Below are 22090 nucleotides of genomic sequence, written 5' to 3' on the forward strand. Positions count from 1 at the left end.
ATTCCTAATCCTTCAAGCATATTAAAGCCTCCAATATATCTTCTTTCAGTCTTGAACGTTTGTCTGATAAAATTCGACCACATAAATTGAATGCAGCCTCCGATGCTACCGTAGACACCAAAGGTGTTAGTGGATCACGTGCAATTTTTGATACAATTGGATACTGTCTTTCATTACATCTCCACCAATTTAGAAGACTAAATTACTGTAATTCTTTTTCAGGTAACACGCTGCGAACGTTCACGCACGTATACCTAGCTAACTCAGAGGGAATTTCAAAATTTGTACCACCGACATTTATCGCTTTAAACATCGATGAACTAGAACAAAATGAGGGAACACTTGTATTGCTTTCCAAAAAAATCCATAAATTATCTGAATTTATTAAAATATTTTTTGAAAAAGAACTTTGGGAAATAGAACTACAATAACCTTCTTTATCAGCATAATAATTATACATTTCAAATAACGTAGATTCTATATTCACATGTGACAATTCCACATTCATGAAATTTGAAATTCCCTTTGCAGTGGCTATTGTGTCATTCAAATTAAGTCGAGGGTCCATTACTGAAACTAAAATAAATAAAGAGGGCAATTCATCTCAATATTTACGAAATTTTAACTCCATAGAGCAAACTAAGTCAAAAAAAAGGCAAATTCCTGTATTTATGAAATGTTTGTAAAATGTAGAAAAAATGTTGTAAAACAAGTGAAAATGTAGAGTAATAATCTCCACTACATTCCTTTGTAACATCGAAAAAAGATTTTAAAATTTTTTTCACGTGAAACGTAATAGACAATTCCCAATCTTTTAAATTATGTTCGGGTTCGTATGTATGCCTACCATTATAATATAATGAAATCACGTTATCATAATTTTCACACGAATGTAACATAAGATATGTAATATTCCATCTATGTGTTACATCAGTGACAAATGATTTATCCTGCAAGTCATACTCTGCACACAAACTGTTAAATGCTTGTTTTCTTGCCGATAATACATTAATAAAATTTATTGCTTGTCTAATTTTATCTAAATGAAAACTTATATGTTCTAATCCAGTTTTTATAATTAAATTGATAATATGATATACACAATGTTGATGAAAAATAAAGTTCCAAATGAAGGGTTAAGTTCATTAATAAATTTTTCGATAACACTTTTGTTCACACTAACATTATCAAAAGTAAAACTTCGAATCATATCTTGCATACCATATTCCTGTATAATATCTTTTAAAACAATGTGTATGTTAGTGGCGTTATGGGGATATTTTACACATCTAAATGCAATAATCATTTTATGTAAAAGCCACAGATGATTAATATAATGAGTCATAGCAGCAATATAACATTTTCTATTATCACCAGTCCATAAATCAGATGTAAATGATATAGCACTATTAAAAGTTTTTAAACTTTCAATAGCAACTTGTTTTCGTTTGTTATATAATTTTATAGTATCTGAATGAAGAGTATTTCTACAATAAGAAGAATATTTGGGTTGGAGATATTTCTGCACGAACCGGGTAAAGTGCACCGAGTCTATCATCATAAGCGGCATCTCTGCTGCAGTCACGTATGCAACAATTCCTTCACGAAATCTTTCTTGTGAATATACAAAGGTGGAAAGAGTAGAACAAGAACCACCAAACACTAGTTCGGTCTGTTTCGAGTCGAGATTGACTGGTTTCGCTTTGCAACTCCTTAATATGTTTCTATCCAAATGTGTTGTGCTCGAACCGAACATCCAACTAAGTTCTTTGTCACAGTAATTGCAACATACTTTCCAAATATCCACTCCATTTTGAACACCAACTTTTTTACGTGTCATATGTTGTCAATAATCCGAGGATTCTTTTTTTGATATTTTAATCTCGAGTACTTCTTCCTCATCAATATTCTCCAAATCAATTGGAATATTTCGAAATGCATCGTCGTAACCGGATGGAGTACTCGAGCTACCCTTAAACTAATTAAACTCTTCACTAGTAAAATCAATCTATAACTAGTATAGTATAAGATACAGATTATTAGAGTATGACTGTATGAGAGTGAAATAAATTGAATATGAGATTGAGAGCAAAAAAATTAGAGTTGAAACTTGAATCTATAATACTGCAAGTTAAAATTGATTGAAACAAATTGATTTGAACTTAAAAATTTACCTCGTATTTATAGCAAAAAAAAAATCAATTTTACCTCCAAATTTGAAATTCAAATTTGAATTTGAATTTCAAATATTAACCTTGTAAATTGAATTATGAAATACAGTAAAAAAAATAGTATAAAATACAGTAGGTGCTGTCTTGCTGTCGTTACAGGTAGCAGATAGCTACTGCCTTTAGGCAGCTGATGCTGTCGTTACAGGCAGCTATATAGCTGCCTGTAACGGCAGCTTAACTATTTAAATATGTATTATTTTTTTATTTTTTTTTTTAACTTTGATCTTTGAATTCGGGCAGGCATTGTCACGGGCCATTTTGGCCCGTGACACAAGCCGGCCCGTGTGGCTTGACGAGCCACATGGGCTTGCTCGGGCTCGGGATGACCTCTTATTTTGAGGCTCGGGCACTACGAGCCACGAGTCGCCCGAGCCACCGAGCCTTTTTGACACCGCTATGTGTTCGTGCCAACTCGCCGAACCACGAGCAGCTAGAGCCACCGAGCCAATTTGACATCCCTAGGCGATAGTTATTAAACTCAATCCAGTTATTGATCCAATCAAGCTATTTAAAAAAAAAAATCATTGGTTGAACTAGTGATTGATCCAATCAAGGTATTTAAAAAAAAATATATTGGTTTAACTAGTGATGGCAAAAAAACTCGCCCCGCCTCGAATGGGTTGGCAGGGCAGCGTGCTCACCCGAACTCGCCCTGTAAAGGAAAAAAAATTTCGATAATTTATTTTTAGACAATTCATTCGTTAAAACTTCATTTTGAATTTGTATTTTATTCACTAATAATAATATAAATCAAAACTTTGAAAATGTAAAAAAAAAAATAATAAATAAATAAAATTTAAACGAGACAACAAATGGGGCAAAAAGTTGCCTTGTCCTCGCCTCGCCCTCGAACCCGCCCCGTTGCCATCCCTAGGTTGAACCCATAATTACTGATTTAATAAGTAAATCATTATCAAATTGAATTGTTTAGTACCTGTTTGGTTTCTATTCTTTGGCTATCAAAATTAAAAATATGATCGTTATCCATCACATCAAGCCATCATTTTTGACTTTCTATCTTTTATGTGGATCCCATAATGGTTATATAATTTATTCTCATTCTTTCAAAAATGGGAGACAAATAAGGCCATAACCTCCCTAAATCAACTTAGCCGCCGTTTGATTCCCATTATTTTCAAAATGTATTTTCTCTCTCTTATTTTCAACCACACATTCTTTAATAAAATAATATTACACGCAAATTTAAAAATTTTTCTTATCTTTTGACCACACATTCTCCATCAAATCACTATTACAAAATGCATTTTTGTCAAATAATGGGAATCAAACGAGCCCTAAAAATAACTTCAGAACTTCGAAAGGGTTGGTTTTGCTTCGACCTTTTGCCAAACTTCAAATAACTCAACTAAACCAAGTTATCTAATTTGTTAACAGTTTTTTAGTTCGTTGGGTTCAATTCTGATAGCTATGAATGGTATACAAAGGACCGACCCTTGGCCAAAGCCAACTAGGCAATAGCCTGGGGTCTCAAATCATATGGAGGCCTCAAAAATGAAAAACAATTCATCCTAGAACCCCAAATAAATTTAAGGGATCAACCCATATGTCCTAGTTCTAAATATTACGTTTCATAAATAATAAACTTACTAAAATATTTCAAAAATCAAGTAATAAATAAATTTATTAAATATTGAATTATAATATAATATATATTAATTATTTCCACCCCATGCCACCTCACCCCATCACACCACCTTCCCTCCACCACTCCACCAGAGATCGCCATCGGCTTTGGTAGCCGCTTTGGCAAATTGCTCCGACGACCCTTTGGCGTATTTTTTTTTTTTTTTTTTTTTTTTTGAACCAATGACCCGTGATTAGTTCTATTGGATTTGTAACCGGTGCACAGTGTGAAATATGAAATATAACTTGTAAACCATAAATTGTTACATGTGACTGTTTGTGATTGTATACATCCAAGTCATTTACATGGGTTATCTTAGTTTAACTTTGACTAAATTTATCTTTAATGTGATTAACTATGAATGAATGTGTCTTCAATATGACTGTATGTGATAAAGTCAATTTTAACCATGATGGTATGTAATCAAGTCATAATTGATCACAATTAATACAAAATTGTCACAATAAATCACAATAAACACATACTTAATCACAAAGTGTCACCACAAATAAATATGCACACGCCACAGACCAACAACATAATCCACCACCACCATAACCTCCAATGCACCACCATTACCACTTTCAACTTAAATCCACGACCATAAATACTACATTCACTAACCTATATTATTTGTAATCAAATTTATCTTCACTATGACTGTCTATGACCAAATTAGTCTAATTTGTGACTATATGTAATCAAGTCACATACAATCGTATATCTGGTAACAAAAAATTACACTAAAAATAGAGTTGGTCACACCCTATTGCCGTCACCATCGCCATTCCTAATACCATCAAAAATTAAACGCACACTACCTCACCAAGACAACATGCACCACCACAGATCCAAACACATGTACCACAAATAGATCAACACACATCGAGCAACCTACCACCACTCATCACCATAGCAATCCACCACCACCCCAACCTAAAACAGCAAGCTAAATAGGCGCCCAAAAATACGACATGATATACAGTTTGGTAGATTGAACAAAGGACTCCCACCTGCACCTCAATCCGTAACCACAACCACCACTTTCACATCAAAACTGCCTTGCGATTTAGCAAGTTTCAAGCCCTAAGTCTATTGATTTGGGGAAAATCAATTTAATCCACCAATCATAGACCTCACATTATTGAAGGCTCAATCATTAATTGAGAGGAAGCCTTCATTGTCGGAGGTGAAGAATTTCTATTGGATCGACTTCTCCAAGTCGAATCAATCGAACTAGTTGGTAAATTGTGCAAGAGAATGTGGCTATGGAGAAGAAGAATCGCCATCGAGTGATGGCACTACTTCTAATAGCAGTGCTTGACTCTGCGTCGACCACTAGATGCACGAAAAGAAGGATAGGCAATAGATTTTTTCTTCTACTTCACCTTTTGGCACTACCACAGAGGCGGAGAATAAGGTGGATATAGGACTTCTTCAGGATGTTGTAGTCAAAGATGGGTGCGGCCGTCCTTGAGGTGGCTGGAGTTGATTATGTCGTTGGAGTTGGTATAGATATTGTACGTTTGGGTTAGAATCAGTCGGAGCATTACATGTACATAATTGTGTCCATAATTACGTGTGGTACTGAATTCAACCTTTAATTCAAATCTCACACTTTCACATCAATAATTGGATAATTGTAACATCATGTTATAGACACCATTATGTACAATAATTATGTACATGTAGACTTTTCCATGGTGGGGATGGTGGGGTTATTATGTAGTTTAATTAAATTTTTATTAATTACAATTAATAGTCATATTTACCACCTTTGAAATTGAAACTTAACCTCCTTGTTTATGAAAACTAATCTTTAATTGTATGATTCTGGGTAATTTTTCCTAAATTTAAAAGATACGTTTTAAAAAAATACTTTGACTATAATTTTTTTTGTTAATCTAACTTAGTACGATCTTATTTAAATTAATTTTTTCTCGAGTTTAATATATATGATTAATTTTGAATCCAACATTGTTACGGTGTTATGATTTAATTTAAAAACCAATATTACACATCAAGTGGTTATTTGAATGAGTTATAACTTGAATTTGATTTATCCAAATTAACTTTTCTCAAGTACATAATGTGTCATTTATTACGAATTTTGGAATGAGTCCAATATTGACAGGATAATTCTGACCCTCCAATAAATACACATTTGGTACAAATACATTAATGACCTAGAAACTTTTTTTTTTCACTTTAATCCCTCCAAATCTTGAATTTATTAAAAAAATCTTGAATCAAAATCATAAGAATTTAGTTATGTTTTTAATCACTAAATAATAATAAACTCATTACATTATCATCTAAAAGTTTTACATTTCTCACTACTTTGCAATCTAGTCTCTAAATTTTACACCCTTTTTAACTGAAAATCAGTTTTCTCTTTATGGGTCATCCATACAATATTTTCAGGATTTCAAATTATGGTTCTTAAAATTTTAACGATCTATTAATTGCACTTCACTCAAGTTTAATTAATAATTTTCAAGATTACTATTTACATGACATTTTTTTCACAGACAGGATAATTCCGCTAAATATTAGGTTATCCTTGTCACTCGAGTTGTCGGATTATTTATTTATTTATTTGCCATACTATCTTTTGAATTGTACCAAGTCTTCATCAAAATATAAATATATTATTTATTTAAACATTTAAGTATTTTTTAAGTTTGTAAAAAAATTTATGATTAAGGGCCTCATAATGATGAGTCGCCTAGGGTCTCAAAATTTTCGGGGTCGGCCCTGGTAGTGCACCCTAAATAAAAAACATGAAAATTTCTTTGAGAATTCAAAATAAATCCTAAAAATCTGTGAATCAAATTTAATTTTCCATTTAAACTTAAAGATGCGATTAGATATGCAAATCTATTTTCCGGACTCATCCAAATCCTCAAAGGAATTACGGCCATTAATGGGATACCTAATATTAATTTCCTATTTTCCTGAAACTGTGAACGTGTAATACCTATCGAATACCAAAGGCGGCTCCGTGTGGCTGTCTTTTTTTAAAAAATAAATTTAAAAAAAATTACCAACCGAAAGCTCGGGTCGAGTCTAGATTTTTGGAGCTCGACTTGACTTGAGCCAAAAAAAATCTGAATCATTTTTACTCAAATCGAGCCCGAGTTTCGAGTTTCGAAACGCAAGTTGGCTCATCTCGACTCGTTGACATCCCTAATATCATGTAATCTTAGAGCATAATTCAATTTTATTGCTTACTCTTAGAAATTAGAATCTTTATTGACTTGATGATTGTTGTGTCTATGTATAGTCCTGCTCTGTCATTTGTAGTCACACCTTGTTGCCTACAGTTTAGCATTTAAAAACGTTAAATCGATCATAATCGTGAGTGAATAATACTACCTGGTTCAAACTCCTTGGAAATTCTACTCACATATCCTTGAAAAAGGAAATATATACAAGATGGAATCCAAAACTCTTATGAAGGTGAGTGTCGTCTAAGGCAGTTTTGGTAATTGAATATATATAATCTTTGGAGTAATTAATTTAGTAAAGGGACGACTAAATTATTTATTTGTAAATGAGATCACAAGGAAAATACAACTAAAGGGTAAAAGAATCATTTTGTTCATCAAGAATCAACTCTTTATCTAATTATACAGACATTGCAGGACCCATTTGATTGGTAGTTGATGCTGTATTGTTGTGTACAGGTTCACAATAGCACGGCCATCTATATGTTGGAATGCAGAAACGAAATTATTCAGAAATTAAAAAAAAAAAAATTATTCAATAAATAAGATCGTTTAAATATTCACGTATATGTTAGATAAAAAATAAAGGATTCGAATTTTTACCTAAATTCGATAATCAATCATTGAATTAATCATGAATATGAACTTTCAAATTTTTGGATCACAAAGATCTAACTTTTTAATTTCAAGAATTTGATGCTTTAAATTTTTAAGTCTTTTATGGCATTCTTCAAAATCAAGACTACACTGATAGATGGACACATTTTTTCTTTAATTAAATCAATAAACTAATTCTTGAACTGGAAAATTAAATAAAATGAGAAAATAAGTATTCTGTCTCCAAATTTAAATACTATGGAATTATATATTATGATTGTTGTAGGAATTCTAGATTCTATCTAGTATCTATTTATAAAGATATAATAGTTTTAATCCTTGTATGAAAATAATTTTACATTCAAATAAGAGTTCTATTTAAAATCCAACTATGAGTTTTAATTAAAGTCCAAATCTAATTAGTTTACATTTAATTACATGCATAGTCTTAAAACTTCAATTACAATTATAATTACGTTTACAACTTTCATAATAATTACAATTAAATACAAAACTTTATCATAATTACAATTAAGTCCAAAACTATTATAATTACCTTAATCAAGTTTCAATAATTTATGGGGTTACTATAAGGATCTGCTCAGACATATATTATCCAAACTCTAATAATTAGATCCTGTTTAGCCGACTCTAGACTACTTAATCTAATTATTAATCTTTGTTTTTTTCCACTAAAGACAAAAAATTGAACAATTTTAATATATAAGATAACAAAAATCAATAAATCTATAACACTTTTGTCTGACCTGCCATTATGTATTTTATTTTCATCCAAAATCCGATAATTAGGTATAAACATAAATGATCGTTTTGTCTTTCTAATTATTCTCACTAATTAAGTATCATTTTCTTCAACGTTTTTGTGAACTAATCACATATATCAAAATTTAGCATTCGCTAAGCATTAAGATCAGATTTTAATCATTCAACAGAAAATATTTAGTAGTCACCCTACCCATTTTTCAGGGTGATGGTTTTCTGACACAAATTCACATTCTCTACTTCGCTCATTCTCAAGTTTCCAACTCATCAGGATATTTGATCAATAAAATTGATCTCACTCGTTGATGAATCAAAGAACCATTAAAATCATGAAAAGATATACATAACACTGTCAAAGGATTTAGATGAAATGTACAGTGGTGGAGTAGAATTTAATTCTCCGCACTATCATGCTATAAAATTAAACTCAACACATGGTCCGTTCAATCCACTCCAAATGTACTAGTGTCATCTTTAACTATTTTTGTGATAAGGACAAATCACAAATCCAAATAGTGAATCGATCAACACTACAACATTCTGGTATAAGGTGCAAATCCTTATACATTGATTGTGAACAAACTATTTATGATCAAAATATAAATTGTCACATTGTATTTCTCAACGCAAGTATCCTACTTATGTTATCACACGTGATCATGGGCACTTTAATTCTCATGCTCAATAATAAATAAATAAAATCACAGATCATTTATTAATTATTATTTTACCATAGCAAAATATACTAAATGGGCACACAACCCAACACTATAGTCTTAGCCCATGCCTGTTCAGCTCTACTTAGAGGATGTTTCAAATCGATCACTTTCTTGAGCTTCACTTCCTTCGACTACTTAACCATAGGCATCCAGATTCTCCCTACTAGGAATTAGAAGAAGTGGCACCAATTGCCTTTTACTGAGAGTTAAGGTGTTTTTTTTCCTGCGAAGATCCACATGGCACCGGGGCAAGGAGTGAGATCAACTTTCCCATTTTCACTCAAATTTGGCTCAGAAAAAGACCGTGGAGAATGCTGTTATGCAATGAATCTCTGCGTCATATTTCTGACCCGAAGGACGCTCCAATCAGCATTACGGGCACAATAAGTGGCATTCGCATATGTATTTCCGAGCTTTGGCTATTGAACAGCGTAATCCCAACACCACCTGAGGCAGCAGTGAGAACAACATTTTGCCGTGGAACTTGATCCCGGCAGATCGTGTTAAGAGCCAGAATTAGGCAGTCCTGCACCTTTGGAAGCTGATACTTCTTGATGGAACAGTCAAGCTCTCTTTAGCCACAGCATAATCTACCAAACCAATCTTTCAAGATGCGCAGGATCAAGCAATCATCAGCACGACCCGTCTAACTTGGTTTCTTTCAAAACGAAATATTTGATTTCCTAATCATACATAGCGCAAACTGTATGTGATCATTTAAGGATTTCAAACACATAACCTTGTGAAGAATTTAAGAACATTGATGCTTATACTGATTCTCAATAAATTGAACAGTTATGACAGGAAAGTGAACCGAAAAAGCAGTTATTTGTTGTATTTGTCGTTGCTACGAGTCTAACTCGATGAGCTCAATAACTTGTTGAATGAAACACCACTTCTAGCTATCTCAGTAGAAATTTTATATATTTTTTTCTACCTCAGCAGATCATTTTTTCCCACAAGGGATCGTGATGTCTTTCCACCATATTAGTAAGTCCCCCCCAATCTGCCTCAGTATCAAGCAAAAACAACTAAATATAGATATGTGTTTCAGTGAAAATCTGTAACAGTACGTTTGTAATGCTCACTTTAGCATTGATACAACAAATCAGATCAGGACATATCTTCAACCAGTCAATCATTTGGCAAAAGCTTAAGAAATTGAAATGTAATCAAAGAGAAGACATAAGTTTAGCCAGGAAATCTAACTCAAGAGTGTAAGACAGGATCAAGATTCACAAGTTGAGCAATCGCACGGCCATATAAGTGACACACAACTTATATCTCTAATCTTCTTTCCAGGGACAACTATTTCAAGCATATTATATCAGCAACTACTCAAATCCATATGACTCCAGGGGTCTTCCCTTTTTCTCTAAGTTCGCACAATTCCCATGCACCTCCTCTGGCGAAGATCCTCTTCTTCACTATCCGACATTATCTTAAGTCAATAAATTGCCAGATTTTTAGCTTGTCTCTTCGCCTAGCCTCTATTTAGTCTCTTTGAGCCCCTATTTTATAAAATAATAGTTCTTGATTCTCTTTGGCCGCAGCCTATTGCTAAGGAACTCTCTACTTTTTTGCATAAGAGAAATGTTTTGAATTTGGCTCCACCACAACTTATAGAAGCACGATTGGTTCTTGTTGTGTCTATAAAATTAAAACCAAGTCGGATGGTTCAGTTGATCAGTATAATGCTAGATTTGTTGTTAAGAGATTCACTCAACAATATGATATGGATTATGAGGTGACTTTTGCTCGGCAAAGATGACCATAATTTCAGTTTCCAGCAATCTCAATGGCTCCTAAGAACACTTTTTCGAATTGAGTTCCTCAAGAGGAAGGCTATGTAGTACCCCCTCCTAAAGACCAGAAGGCTGCTCTTAAGAACGAATAGAAACCTAGTATCCCTTCCCTATTTTTCTTTCATTTTCTTTTGTACATTCATATGTGCAAGTTGAGCCAACAGAGTTTGAAATTCAAAATCTCAGACACGTTCAAACTCCTGAAATGACAAATTCTGTTAATTCTGAAATTCAGAATACATTTTTTCTTTCTTCTCTTCAACCAAACATTCTTCAATAAAATAATATTACACGAAAGCTAAATAAATTTTCTTATTTTTTAACCACACATTCTCCATCAATCTTCTATTTCGAAATGCATTTTTAGCCAAAAAGGGGGCTCAGACATTTCTCAATGTATGAATCAAATGGGTTTAAGCTGGTGGCTTCTAACTTTAGCAGCACCTCATCTTTACTGGAGTAGGAATTGAAACTTCAGTGCTTCATGGCATTTGCATATGCAAATTGATTTACAGAATAAAATTCTTGCTTTGTACTCTCCAACTCAATAAAAATAGGTCTCTATTTATCCACAGTTAAGCTCGAATATTCTTCTTCCATTAATACTAGGACTTGGCAAGTGAATCATGTTCACATCAAATAAATTTCAAAACTCAAAATCATTTTCAATTTGAAAGAATTCGCAGAATGCTCAATGTTGACCTCCAAAAATGGCTTCAACAGGTTCCCTAGCCTCGTCCCCTCGAAACCTGCGCAAGTAGCACCCTGTCAAGAGCAAAGGCGATCGGATGAGGAAAAGGTCTGACGACCATTTGCACTCCGACGATCAAGTCAACAGCAGGACGGAGATAGATATATAGAGTGCAATAGTATGGAGACGGGTGTTTGGCTAGAGAATGTAGAACATACCTTAGTTGTTTGAGTGAATCATATATATAGAGAAATGGAAGTGAAATGGGCCAAAGTCCAAGCCCAATAAGGAGGTGATCATATGAACATAATAATAGGCACTTCGACGAGTGCCTCGGTTGAACTCTTTAGGGCCTTGGTGGCTTCTCGGCTGGCCACGTCAGAGCCTCGGCTTTGGGGCCCAATTCTGATGGGCCTCATCCAAGTCCAATAAGATGGCTTAATATGAAGTGGTAATTTATAGGCATAACAGTAGTCCCCCAAGTCCGAGTCGTATTATTTATATGCGGGTCGGACTTGAAATATAAACTATCAAGTAGGCAAGGTCTTACAGATTGTCTCAGAAAGATGGGTAGCTCCAATAAGCGAAGACTTACGAACTGCCTCGAAAATATGTATCGATCTCGAATAGGCGAGGACTTACGAATTGCCTCGAGAAATATGAGTCGCTCCAATAAGTGAGGACTTACGAACTACCTCAGAAAATGTGTGCGAGTCAGAACAAGTGAGGACTCACGAATTGCCTCGAAAGATATTTGCATACATTTTTTTCAAAATTTTGGAAGCATCTCCTTTGTAATATAGACTAAACCAATCATGTTATACAATACAATATATTCACAGCACATATACCAAATAAATTTGGGGTCCATTTGTCCCTTCAAATGCTCATAACTATAAGGTGTGACATATCACATTACTCCAAAATATGTGCAGAGGGTTTGTCATGCATTATAGTAAATCATGTGCATGCACAATTCAGTGTATCAGTAATGCTATAGTGAAGCAAGTAACATGACGTTGACAATAAAATGAAAATGCTAATAACAAGACAAACGTACTGGCTGTGATGAAAATAATGTATGACATGCTAGCAGTGATATGACATTCATGCTTGGAAGCAGTAATGTGATGCATATGCTAGCAGTAATATGCAGTCCCCCAAGTTCGAGTTGTATTATTTATATGCGAGTCGGACATGAAATGTAAGCTACTGTGATAAAGTTGATGTAGAGACGATGCTCTGAATGTAAGTAGCATATGCGATAGGGACGATGCGTTGGATGCAGAGGCGATGCTCTGATTGTGGTAGCAGAGGCAATGCTCTGGATGTAGTAGCAGAGTCGATGCTCTGGATACAGTAGCAGAGGCGATGCTCTGGATGTAGTAGTAGAGGCGATGCTTTGAACTGAATATAAGTAACTCATAGTGAAGCATACTAATGTATATCAGCCGTTGACTTTTTAAGATCAGCTGAGTGTATGGTTGCTACTATGGTTGTAGGTTCAACTGTCTCTATCGAAGCGCTGACTCATAGAACGACGTGTGGGAGATGCTGAAACTTGTGAAGCTGAAGGTCAGGACACACTTTCGACTGAGGCGCTGAAGCTTCGATGCTGCTTGAGGAAGGAGCTCATCTGTCACCTGTGCGCTGACCCATAGGGGATGATATGTTGGGAGACGGCTAAAGCTTTGTAAAGCTTAGGAGGGAATGCAGCCACCGAGTCGATGACCAACAGAGGACTCCTTTTTAGGTGTGTCTAAACTTTGTAAAATTGAGTGAGGAGCTCATTTGCCACTAGTGCGCTGACCCACAAAGGATGACGCATTGGGAGATGGCTAAAGCTTACGCTGACCCACAAGGGACGACGCATTCGGAGATGGCTAAAGCTTTGTAAAGCTTAGGAGGGAATGCAATGACTGAGGTGATGACCCACAGGGGACTTCGTGTCAAGTGCATCTAAACTTTGTAAAGTTGAGGACAACATCTGGTGAGGCAGGGGATAGACGTCCCGTGAGTAACTCGAACTATCAGAGCCATAAGTAGCCTCGAAATGTAGAGGACTTAGAACTCTGCTCGACGATAGTAAAGCGAGGAAAACACATCTCGCTAAGCTAGGGATAAACATCTGGCAAAGTGTCAAACTATCGGAGTTTTATAAGCTGGCCTCAAGTAGACGAGGGCTTAAAGCTAAACTCGATGATAGTGAAGCGAGGAAAAGACATCTCGTGAAGACGAGGATGAACATCTGACGAACTGTCAAACTATCAGAGTCTTATAAGGTAGCCTCGAATAAACAAGGACTTAGAGCTAAGCTCAACAATAGTGAGTTGGGGAGTAATTATCCCACGAAACCAGGAATAAACATGTGGCGAACTATCGAACTATCGGAGTCTTACAAGTTGACCTCAAAAAGAAGAAGACTTAGAGCCAAACTCAACGATAGTGAGGCGAGGAAAAAACATCTCGCGAAGCTAGGGATAAACATCTAGCGAACTGTCGAACTATTAGAGTCTTATAAGCTGGCCTCGAATATAAGAGGACTTAGAGCTAAGCTCGACAATAGTGAGATGAGGAATAAGCATCCCACGAAACATTCGATAAACTCTCAAACTATCGGAGTCTTATAAGCTGACCTCGATAGACGAGGACTTAGAGCTCTGCTCGACGATAGCGATGCGGGGTTTAGACAGCCCACAAATTACTGTCGAGCTATTAGAGTCTTATAAGCTAGCCTTAGATAGACGAGGACTTACAGCTTGGCTCAACGATAGCGAAGCGGGTATAGACATCCCGCAAATTACTGTCGAGCTATCGGAATCTTATAAGCTAGCCTCAAATAGACGAGACTTAGAGCTCTGCTCAACAATAGCAAGGCGGGGCATAAACATCCTGCAACGCGAGGGATAAACATCTTGCATGGTCAGGAAAGGCTCATTTTTCAAGGGCAAACACGTCTGATGATTTGCCTCTTCCTTTTTCAAGGAACAAGGATCCCAAAAGATGTGCATCTTCTTTTATTCAAGGAATGAGAACTTCAAGAATATTGTCCCTTCCTTTATTCAAGGAGCGAGTATTCTAATGTATCGCCTCTTCCTTTATTCAAGAAATGAGGTCTCCAAAACGCTTCGATGGCAAAGGTGCCGAAACCGCAGCCCTAGGCACTGGCAAAGGTATTGTGCCAAACTGGATTGCCGAGGCCGCAGCCGAAAGCAAAGTTGGGTTCACTCCAACATGAGGAATCCCCGTCAATGGAAGAAATGTCAGTCGTGGTCTCCATAGAGTTAACAACGGTTATTGTAGGATTTGGTACACCGGTACCAATAGTGTTGCTTCCGTTATTCACATCGTTATTTCCATGTGACGCCATTGAATCGGAACAAGCAACAAATAATTTAGAATAATTATAAGTTTGTAAAGTTGTATATAAATTCGAGATTAAGTTATCTGTTCAGAAAATAAAACTGTAGAGTTGAAGAACAGATTATTTAGTCAAATTATTAACAACTTAACAATCATTTAAAATGAATTAGAAATCATGCAAAAACCATGAACTGGAAAAATTGACAAAAACTAATTAACAGAATTTGATTTACTAAAGTCAATTCGATTTAAGCTTGTAGGTAAATATTAGAGAATCAAATCAAACCGAAGGCCAATGTATTCACAGTTTCTTTAAATCGAATTCACCGCCTCACCGGAGTGCAAGAGGTTTTAATTGGTGTTCGATTCCCAAGATACAATCGGTTGTCAGTTTACGCTGCACTACGTTAACCGCCTACGAACTAGCTGTGATATACTCTATCTCACAAAGAAATTATAAGCACAAGGAAGAACTTGAAAGTGAGAAAAAGAAGATTGTTGCTTAGAGGAAGAAGCGTGCATTTGACTTGTGATTTTCCAACCTAGAGAGACTCCTATTTATGCCAATGGAGGAAAAACTAGCTTATTAATCAAGGAGTTATACCATTTATTGATAAAGGAGTTAAAAACATGAAGGGACTTGAGTTACAACATATGAAGAGATTTCTATTCAATATTTTTCATTACTTAACTTCTATTCAATATTTTTCATTCAATTTCTAACAATCCCCCACATGAATGAAAATGGAAACTAGGACTCAAGAGGAAAGAAAGAGTAAAACGAATTAATCCTGCATAGGATAGGTATCATTTAGCTTTGAACCTTCCCTTGTAAAACCTATCGGGAATTACTAGCAAACCAGTGGATCTGATGCCTTGAACTGTTTCGCCATTTGTGTAAACCAAGACAATAGATCTCACACAGGACCATTCTAGTCACAACATAGTTCTTACTGTTGTGTTCGTTTTGGCCATGAACACGTCGTCTGGTTCTGCAAGTATTTTTTCAAGGATGTAGTCTTGCCAATCCTTATAGAAGTGACCCCACTTCACACTCACATAGGTGACCTCTTAACTCAGTTTTTCACAACAACGCTTAATGGTCATTAAAAGCATAGCTTAACCTGCATCTTTCAATTACTGTGAGCACCATAAGAATGAGCAGAAGGAGAATATTCTCAGTGATTTACACAGATATACATGTTTTAGTTGTCCCTTTGAACCTAGATCCTAGGATCTCCATTCTGCTAGGTTGGGTTTCCACCATGATACCTTTCAACGTCATAGGCTGCAAGCCCATTCCCCTCGATGCTTTTACAACTAGCTCTTGAGTTAGCCCTTTGGTTAGCGGATCCGCAATATTATCCTTTAACTTCACGTAGTCCAGAGTGACGATACCTTGTGAGAGTAGTTGTCAAATGGTATTGTGTCGTCTTCGAATATGGCGAGACTTACCATTATACATATTGCTTTGTGCCCTGCCAATTGTTGATTGATTATTGCAATAAACACAAATTGCAGGCACAGGCTTTGACCATCTTGGAATATTCTCAACAAATTGGCGAAGCCACTCTGCTTCTTTAGTTGCTTTGTCCAAAGCGATGAATTCTAATTCCATTGTAGATCTTGCGATGCAAATTTGTTTGGATGATTTCCAAGAGACAACTGCATTACCAAGAGTGAAGACATATCCACTAGTAGACTTGATATTTGACATATCTGATATCCAATTTACATCAGCATACCCTTCGATTACTGTAGGGTATCTAGAATAGTGCAATCCAAAATCACGGGTGTGCCTTAAATAATGTAGCATCCTAAAAATGGCTTTCCAATGGACAGCACCTGGGTTACTTGTGTAGCGACTCAATCTGGTAACTGAGTATGCTATATCCGATCTCGTACAAGTCATTAAATGCATTAAACTCCCAACTATCCGAGAATATTCTAACTGTGATACACCATCACTCTTGAATAAGTGGAGACTCAAATCCACTGGAGTCCTGGCAACAGTGGTATTTGACTTGTTGAACTTGTCTAGTATCTTATCAATGTAATGAGATTGAGATAACACAAGTCCATTTGGTGATCGAGTAATTTTTACTCCCAAAATGACATCCGCGAGACCCATATCTTTCATGTCAAACTTCGAGTTTAATATATTCTTAGTGGCTTTGATAATCTTGTCAGAGCTACCAACAATGAGCATGTCGTCGACGTATAGACATAGTATGACATATCCATCATTAGTGTCCTTGACATATACACACTTGTCGCAATCGTTGATTCTAAAACCACTAGAAAGCATAGCATTATCAAACTTCTCATGCCATTGCTTCGGTACTTGCTTCAAATCATACAGCGATTTAACCAGTCTACAAACTTTCCTTTCTTGACCTAGAGCTGTAAACCCCTCTGGTTGCTTCATGTAGATTTCTTCATTCAAATCTCCATTTAGGAAAGCTGTTTTTACATCCATCTGATGTATTTCCAGATTTTGCAAGGCCACAATAGCAATTATCATCCGGATAGAAGTTATTCTCGACACAGGAGAATAAGTATCAAAGTAATCTAAGCCTTCCTTTTGTTTATAACCTTTGATTACTAGCCGAGCTTTATATTTATCAATGGAGCTATCCGCTTTCATCTTCTTCTTGAAAATCCACTTGTAACCCAAAGGCTTACAGCCTGGTGGAATATCTACTAACTCCCAGGTATGATTCTGTAGAATGGAATCGATTTCACTTTTGATGGCTTCTTTCCACAAATGACCATCTGGAGAAGATATAGCTTCTTTATAGCTTTGAGGATCATTCTCCATCAAATATGCGAGAAAATCAGGGCCAAACGTCTTAGAAGTTTTGGTCCTTTTGCTCCGTCTAGGCTTATCCCCACCTTCTTCAACTGGATCTTTACTGCTGCCAGAAGTAGAAGATTCCATTGTCCGTTTAATAGGAGTTAACTGTTTAGGAGACTTACAAGGAAATATATTCTCAAAGAATTATGCATTCGTAAACTCCATAATCGTGTTCGGATGAATATCAGGTACATTCGAATAATGCACAAAGAACCTATATGCACTACTATTTTGTGCATAACCAATGAACACACAATCAACTGTTTTAGGTCCAATCTTGACATTCGTAGGAAGAGGCACCACAACTTTAGCAAGACACCCCCACATTCGTAAGTATTTATATGAAGGTGTCCGATTTGTCCAAAGTTCATACGGAGTCTTATCCATATTCTTTCTTAACACTCTATTCAAGATGTAATTTGCGGAAAGAATAGCTTCTCCCCACATGTTCTGTGGTAATCCATAACTAATCAACATAGCATTCATCATTTCCTTTAAAGTTCTATTCTTACGCTCAGCAATTCCGTTCTGCTGAGGTGAATAAGGTGCATTAGTTTGGTGAATTATTCCTTGTTTAGCACAAAATTCACCAAACGGTGATTCATATTTACCACCACGATCACTCCGTAGCACCTTTATTTTCTTACTAAGTTGATTTTCAACTTCATTCTTATAAAGAACGAATTTATCGATAGCTTCGTTTTTACTTTTAAGCAAGTACACATAACAATATATTGTGCTATCGTCGAAAAAAGTAATAAAATACTTATTATCGCCTCGTGTTTGGACAAATTTCAAGTCACATACATCACTGTGGACTAGTCCCAATGGCTCGATACTTCTTTCAATACTATGAAACGAAGATCTAGTAAGTTTAGATTCAACGCATGTTTCACATTTATGATTTGAATCAATTTGAAACCTAGGCAAGTAATTTAATATGCTTAGTCTACGTAAAGCATTGTAATTTACGTGACCTAATCTACCATACCACAGATTAGGAGACTCAAGCAAGTAAACAGAAGGAGTTTTCTCATTACTCATAGCAGTTGGGGTTACAGCAATTACATTCAATTTAAACAGGTTATCAGTCATATAGCCTTTCCCAACATAAACTCCTATTTTGGTAATCACCAGCTTATCCGCCTCAAGACCATGCGGAACCCATTCTTGCTCAAAAGAGACCCAGAGACTAGATTCTTGGAAATCTCTGGCACGTACAACACATTAGTCAGAGTAAGCTCTTTGCCAGATGTCATCTTCAGGATCACCTTGCCTTTACCAAGCATTTTAGAAGTTGCAGAATTTCCCATGAACAACTTTTCACCATTTGTAACTGGTGCAAAAGTAGTGAACATACTCTTGTTGGAGCAGACATGGCAAGTGGCCCCAGTGTCCAGCCACCACTCCTTTGGGTTAGACCCCACCAGGTTAACCTCACTAATCACCACCGTGAGGTTTAGCTCGGACATTTCATCTGAGAGATGATCTTTCTCATTTCCAACCATATTAGCCTGAGGACGCTGCTTATTATCCCTCCGATGCTGACGACAGTCTGCTGATCGATGCCCAACTTTGTCACAATTGAAGCACTTTCCATTGAACTGGAACTTAGGTTTCTTTCCTACCCCTCCTGCAGGCTTCAACTGAGACCATTTCGTAGCCTATTTTTTATCTTTTCGATTTTCGTTACCCTGTTTGGCTTTAAAGGAGTGAACTTTCTTAGTACCAGAACTTTGGCCGTACTCTAATACATTAGCCTTCTCAGAGTAAGAATTCTCTGACTTATGTTCAGCCCGTTTGTTATCTTCCTCAATGCGCAACTTGATAATTAAATCCTCGAAAGACGTCTATTTCCTCTTATACTGCAAATAGCTTTTGAAAGCCTTCCACTGAGGAGGTAGCTTGTGAATAGCAGTAGTCACATGTAGAGATTCTGACATAGTCAGATCCTCAGCATGCATTTCTTGCAAAAGCACTTGATACTCCTGCACTTGGCTCACCACTAAACGTGACTCAACCATTTCGAAGTCCATACACCGACTGGCTAAGAATTTCTTAGATCCGGCATCCTCGATCTTGTATTTATTTTCTAAGGACTCACAGAGCTCCTTAGCAGACTTCTTTACCACACATACATGATATATAGAATTCTGTAGGCCATCCAAGACATAGTTGCAGCACCAAAAATCATCACTTTTTCAAGCATCCCAAGCTACATGCCTATGCACATTAGTGTCGTTTTTAGCCACGATAGGGGCATCCTCAGTGAGGAAACATGCAAGGCCCAACATAGTGAGAGAGAAAACCATCTTATTCTGCCATATTTTAAAATCAGTACCAGCAAATTTATCCGATTGAATTGCATAATTCATCGAAAATGGTGCCGAAAACAATGGCAAAGGTGTCGAAGCCGTAGCCCTACGTACTGGCAAAGATATTGTGCCAAACTGGATTGTCGAGGCCGCAGCCGAACGCAAAGTTGGATTCACTCCAACATGAGGAATCCCGCCTTCAATTATCCCGTCAATGGGAGAAATGTCAATCGTGGTCTCCATAGGGTTAACAACGGTCATTGCAGGATTTGGTACACCGGTACCAACAGTGTTGCTTCCGTTGTTCACATCATTATTTCCATATGACGCCATTGAACCGGAACAAGTAACAAATAATTTAGAATAATTATAAGTTTGTAAAGTTGTATATAAATTTGAGATCAAGTTATTTGTTCAAAAAATAAAATTGCAGAGTTGAAGAACAGATTATTTTGTCAAATTATTAACAACTTAACAATCATTTAAAATGAATTAGAAATCATGCAAAAATCATGAACTGGAAAAATTGACAAAAACTAATGAACAGAATTTGATTTACTAAAGCCAATTCGATTTAAGCTTGTAGATAAATATTAGAGAATCAAATCAAATCGAAGGCCTGTGTATTCACAGTTTCTTTAAATCGAATTCACTGCTTCACCGGAGTGCAAGAGGTTTTAATCGGTGTTCGATTCTCAGGATACAATCGGTTGTCGGTTCACGCTGCACTATATTAACCGCCTGCGGACTAACTGTGATATACTCTATCTCACAAAGAAACTATAAGCACAAGGAAGAACTTGAAAGTGAGAAAAAAAAAAGATTGTTGCTTAGAGGAAGAAGCTTGCATTTCACTTGTGATTTTCCAACCTAGAAAGACTCCTATTTATACCAATGGAGGAAAAACTATCTCATTAATCAAGGAGTTAAACCATTTATTGATAAAGGAGTTAAAAACATGATGGGATTTGAGTTACTTGAGTTACAACATATGAAGAGACTTCTATTCAATATTTTTCGTTACTTAACTTCTATTCAATATTTTTCATTCAATTTCCAACAGAACATACCTTAATTGTGTGAATAAATCCATATATATAAAGAAATGGAAGTGAAATGGGCCAAACGAGTTGGTGGGCCGAAGGTGATCATATGAACATAATAATAGGCACTTCGACGTACGCCTCGACTGAACTCTTTAAGGCCTCGGTGGCACCTCGGCTGGCCTCGTCATAGCCTCGGCTTTGGGGCCCAATTCTAATGGGCCTCGTTCGAGTCCAATAAGATGGCCCAATATGAAGTGGCAATTTATAGGCGTAACACTCAACATATATTGAGTTCATGAATTCTTACTTGTAAAGAAAAAAATTGTCAAGATCATTGTCATTGAATCGCCTTCTTTCCAAAATCCAAAATCTACATTTTTCTTGAATTCCAATGGGTCACAATCTCAATTACAATGGAATGAGATTATTATCCGCAAGTTTAAGTACCAAAAATAAGTTTTCATGCCAAAATAGTAGTTATTTGGCCTTTTCAATTTTAGTGTATTTTTCCATACGAATTTTACACTCTTCTTGCCATATTTTCTCTCCTTTTCTCAAGACAAGAATAGGATTTTGAATGGGAGTAAAGGGAGGTTACAGGGAGTTTTAGATTTGAATTTGTACCTTCAACCACTGTGATGTCTTGTCGGATCACGTCCCATGCATAACTAGAAACCCATATTTTTCAATAATTTTTGTAACTACAAATGACAAATATCGACCTTCAAGAGTATAATTATCTGATGTTGAACTTATCAAGTCAAAATGAAGACTAATCGAAATAGAATTATGTAGTCTAACTGAATTA

The sequence above is a fragment of the Olea europaea genome, unplaced genomic scaffold (genome assembly GCF_002742605.1).
Source record: "Olea europaea var. sylvestris unplaced genomic scaffold, O_europaea_v1 scaffold2518, whole genome shotgun sequence".
Taxonomy (NCBI): Eukaryota; Viridiplantae; Streptophyta; class Magnoliopsida; order Lamiales; family Oleaceae; genus Olea; species Olea europaea.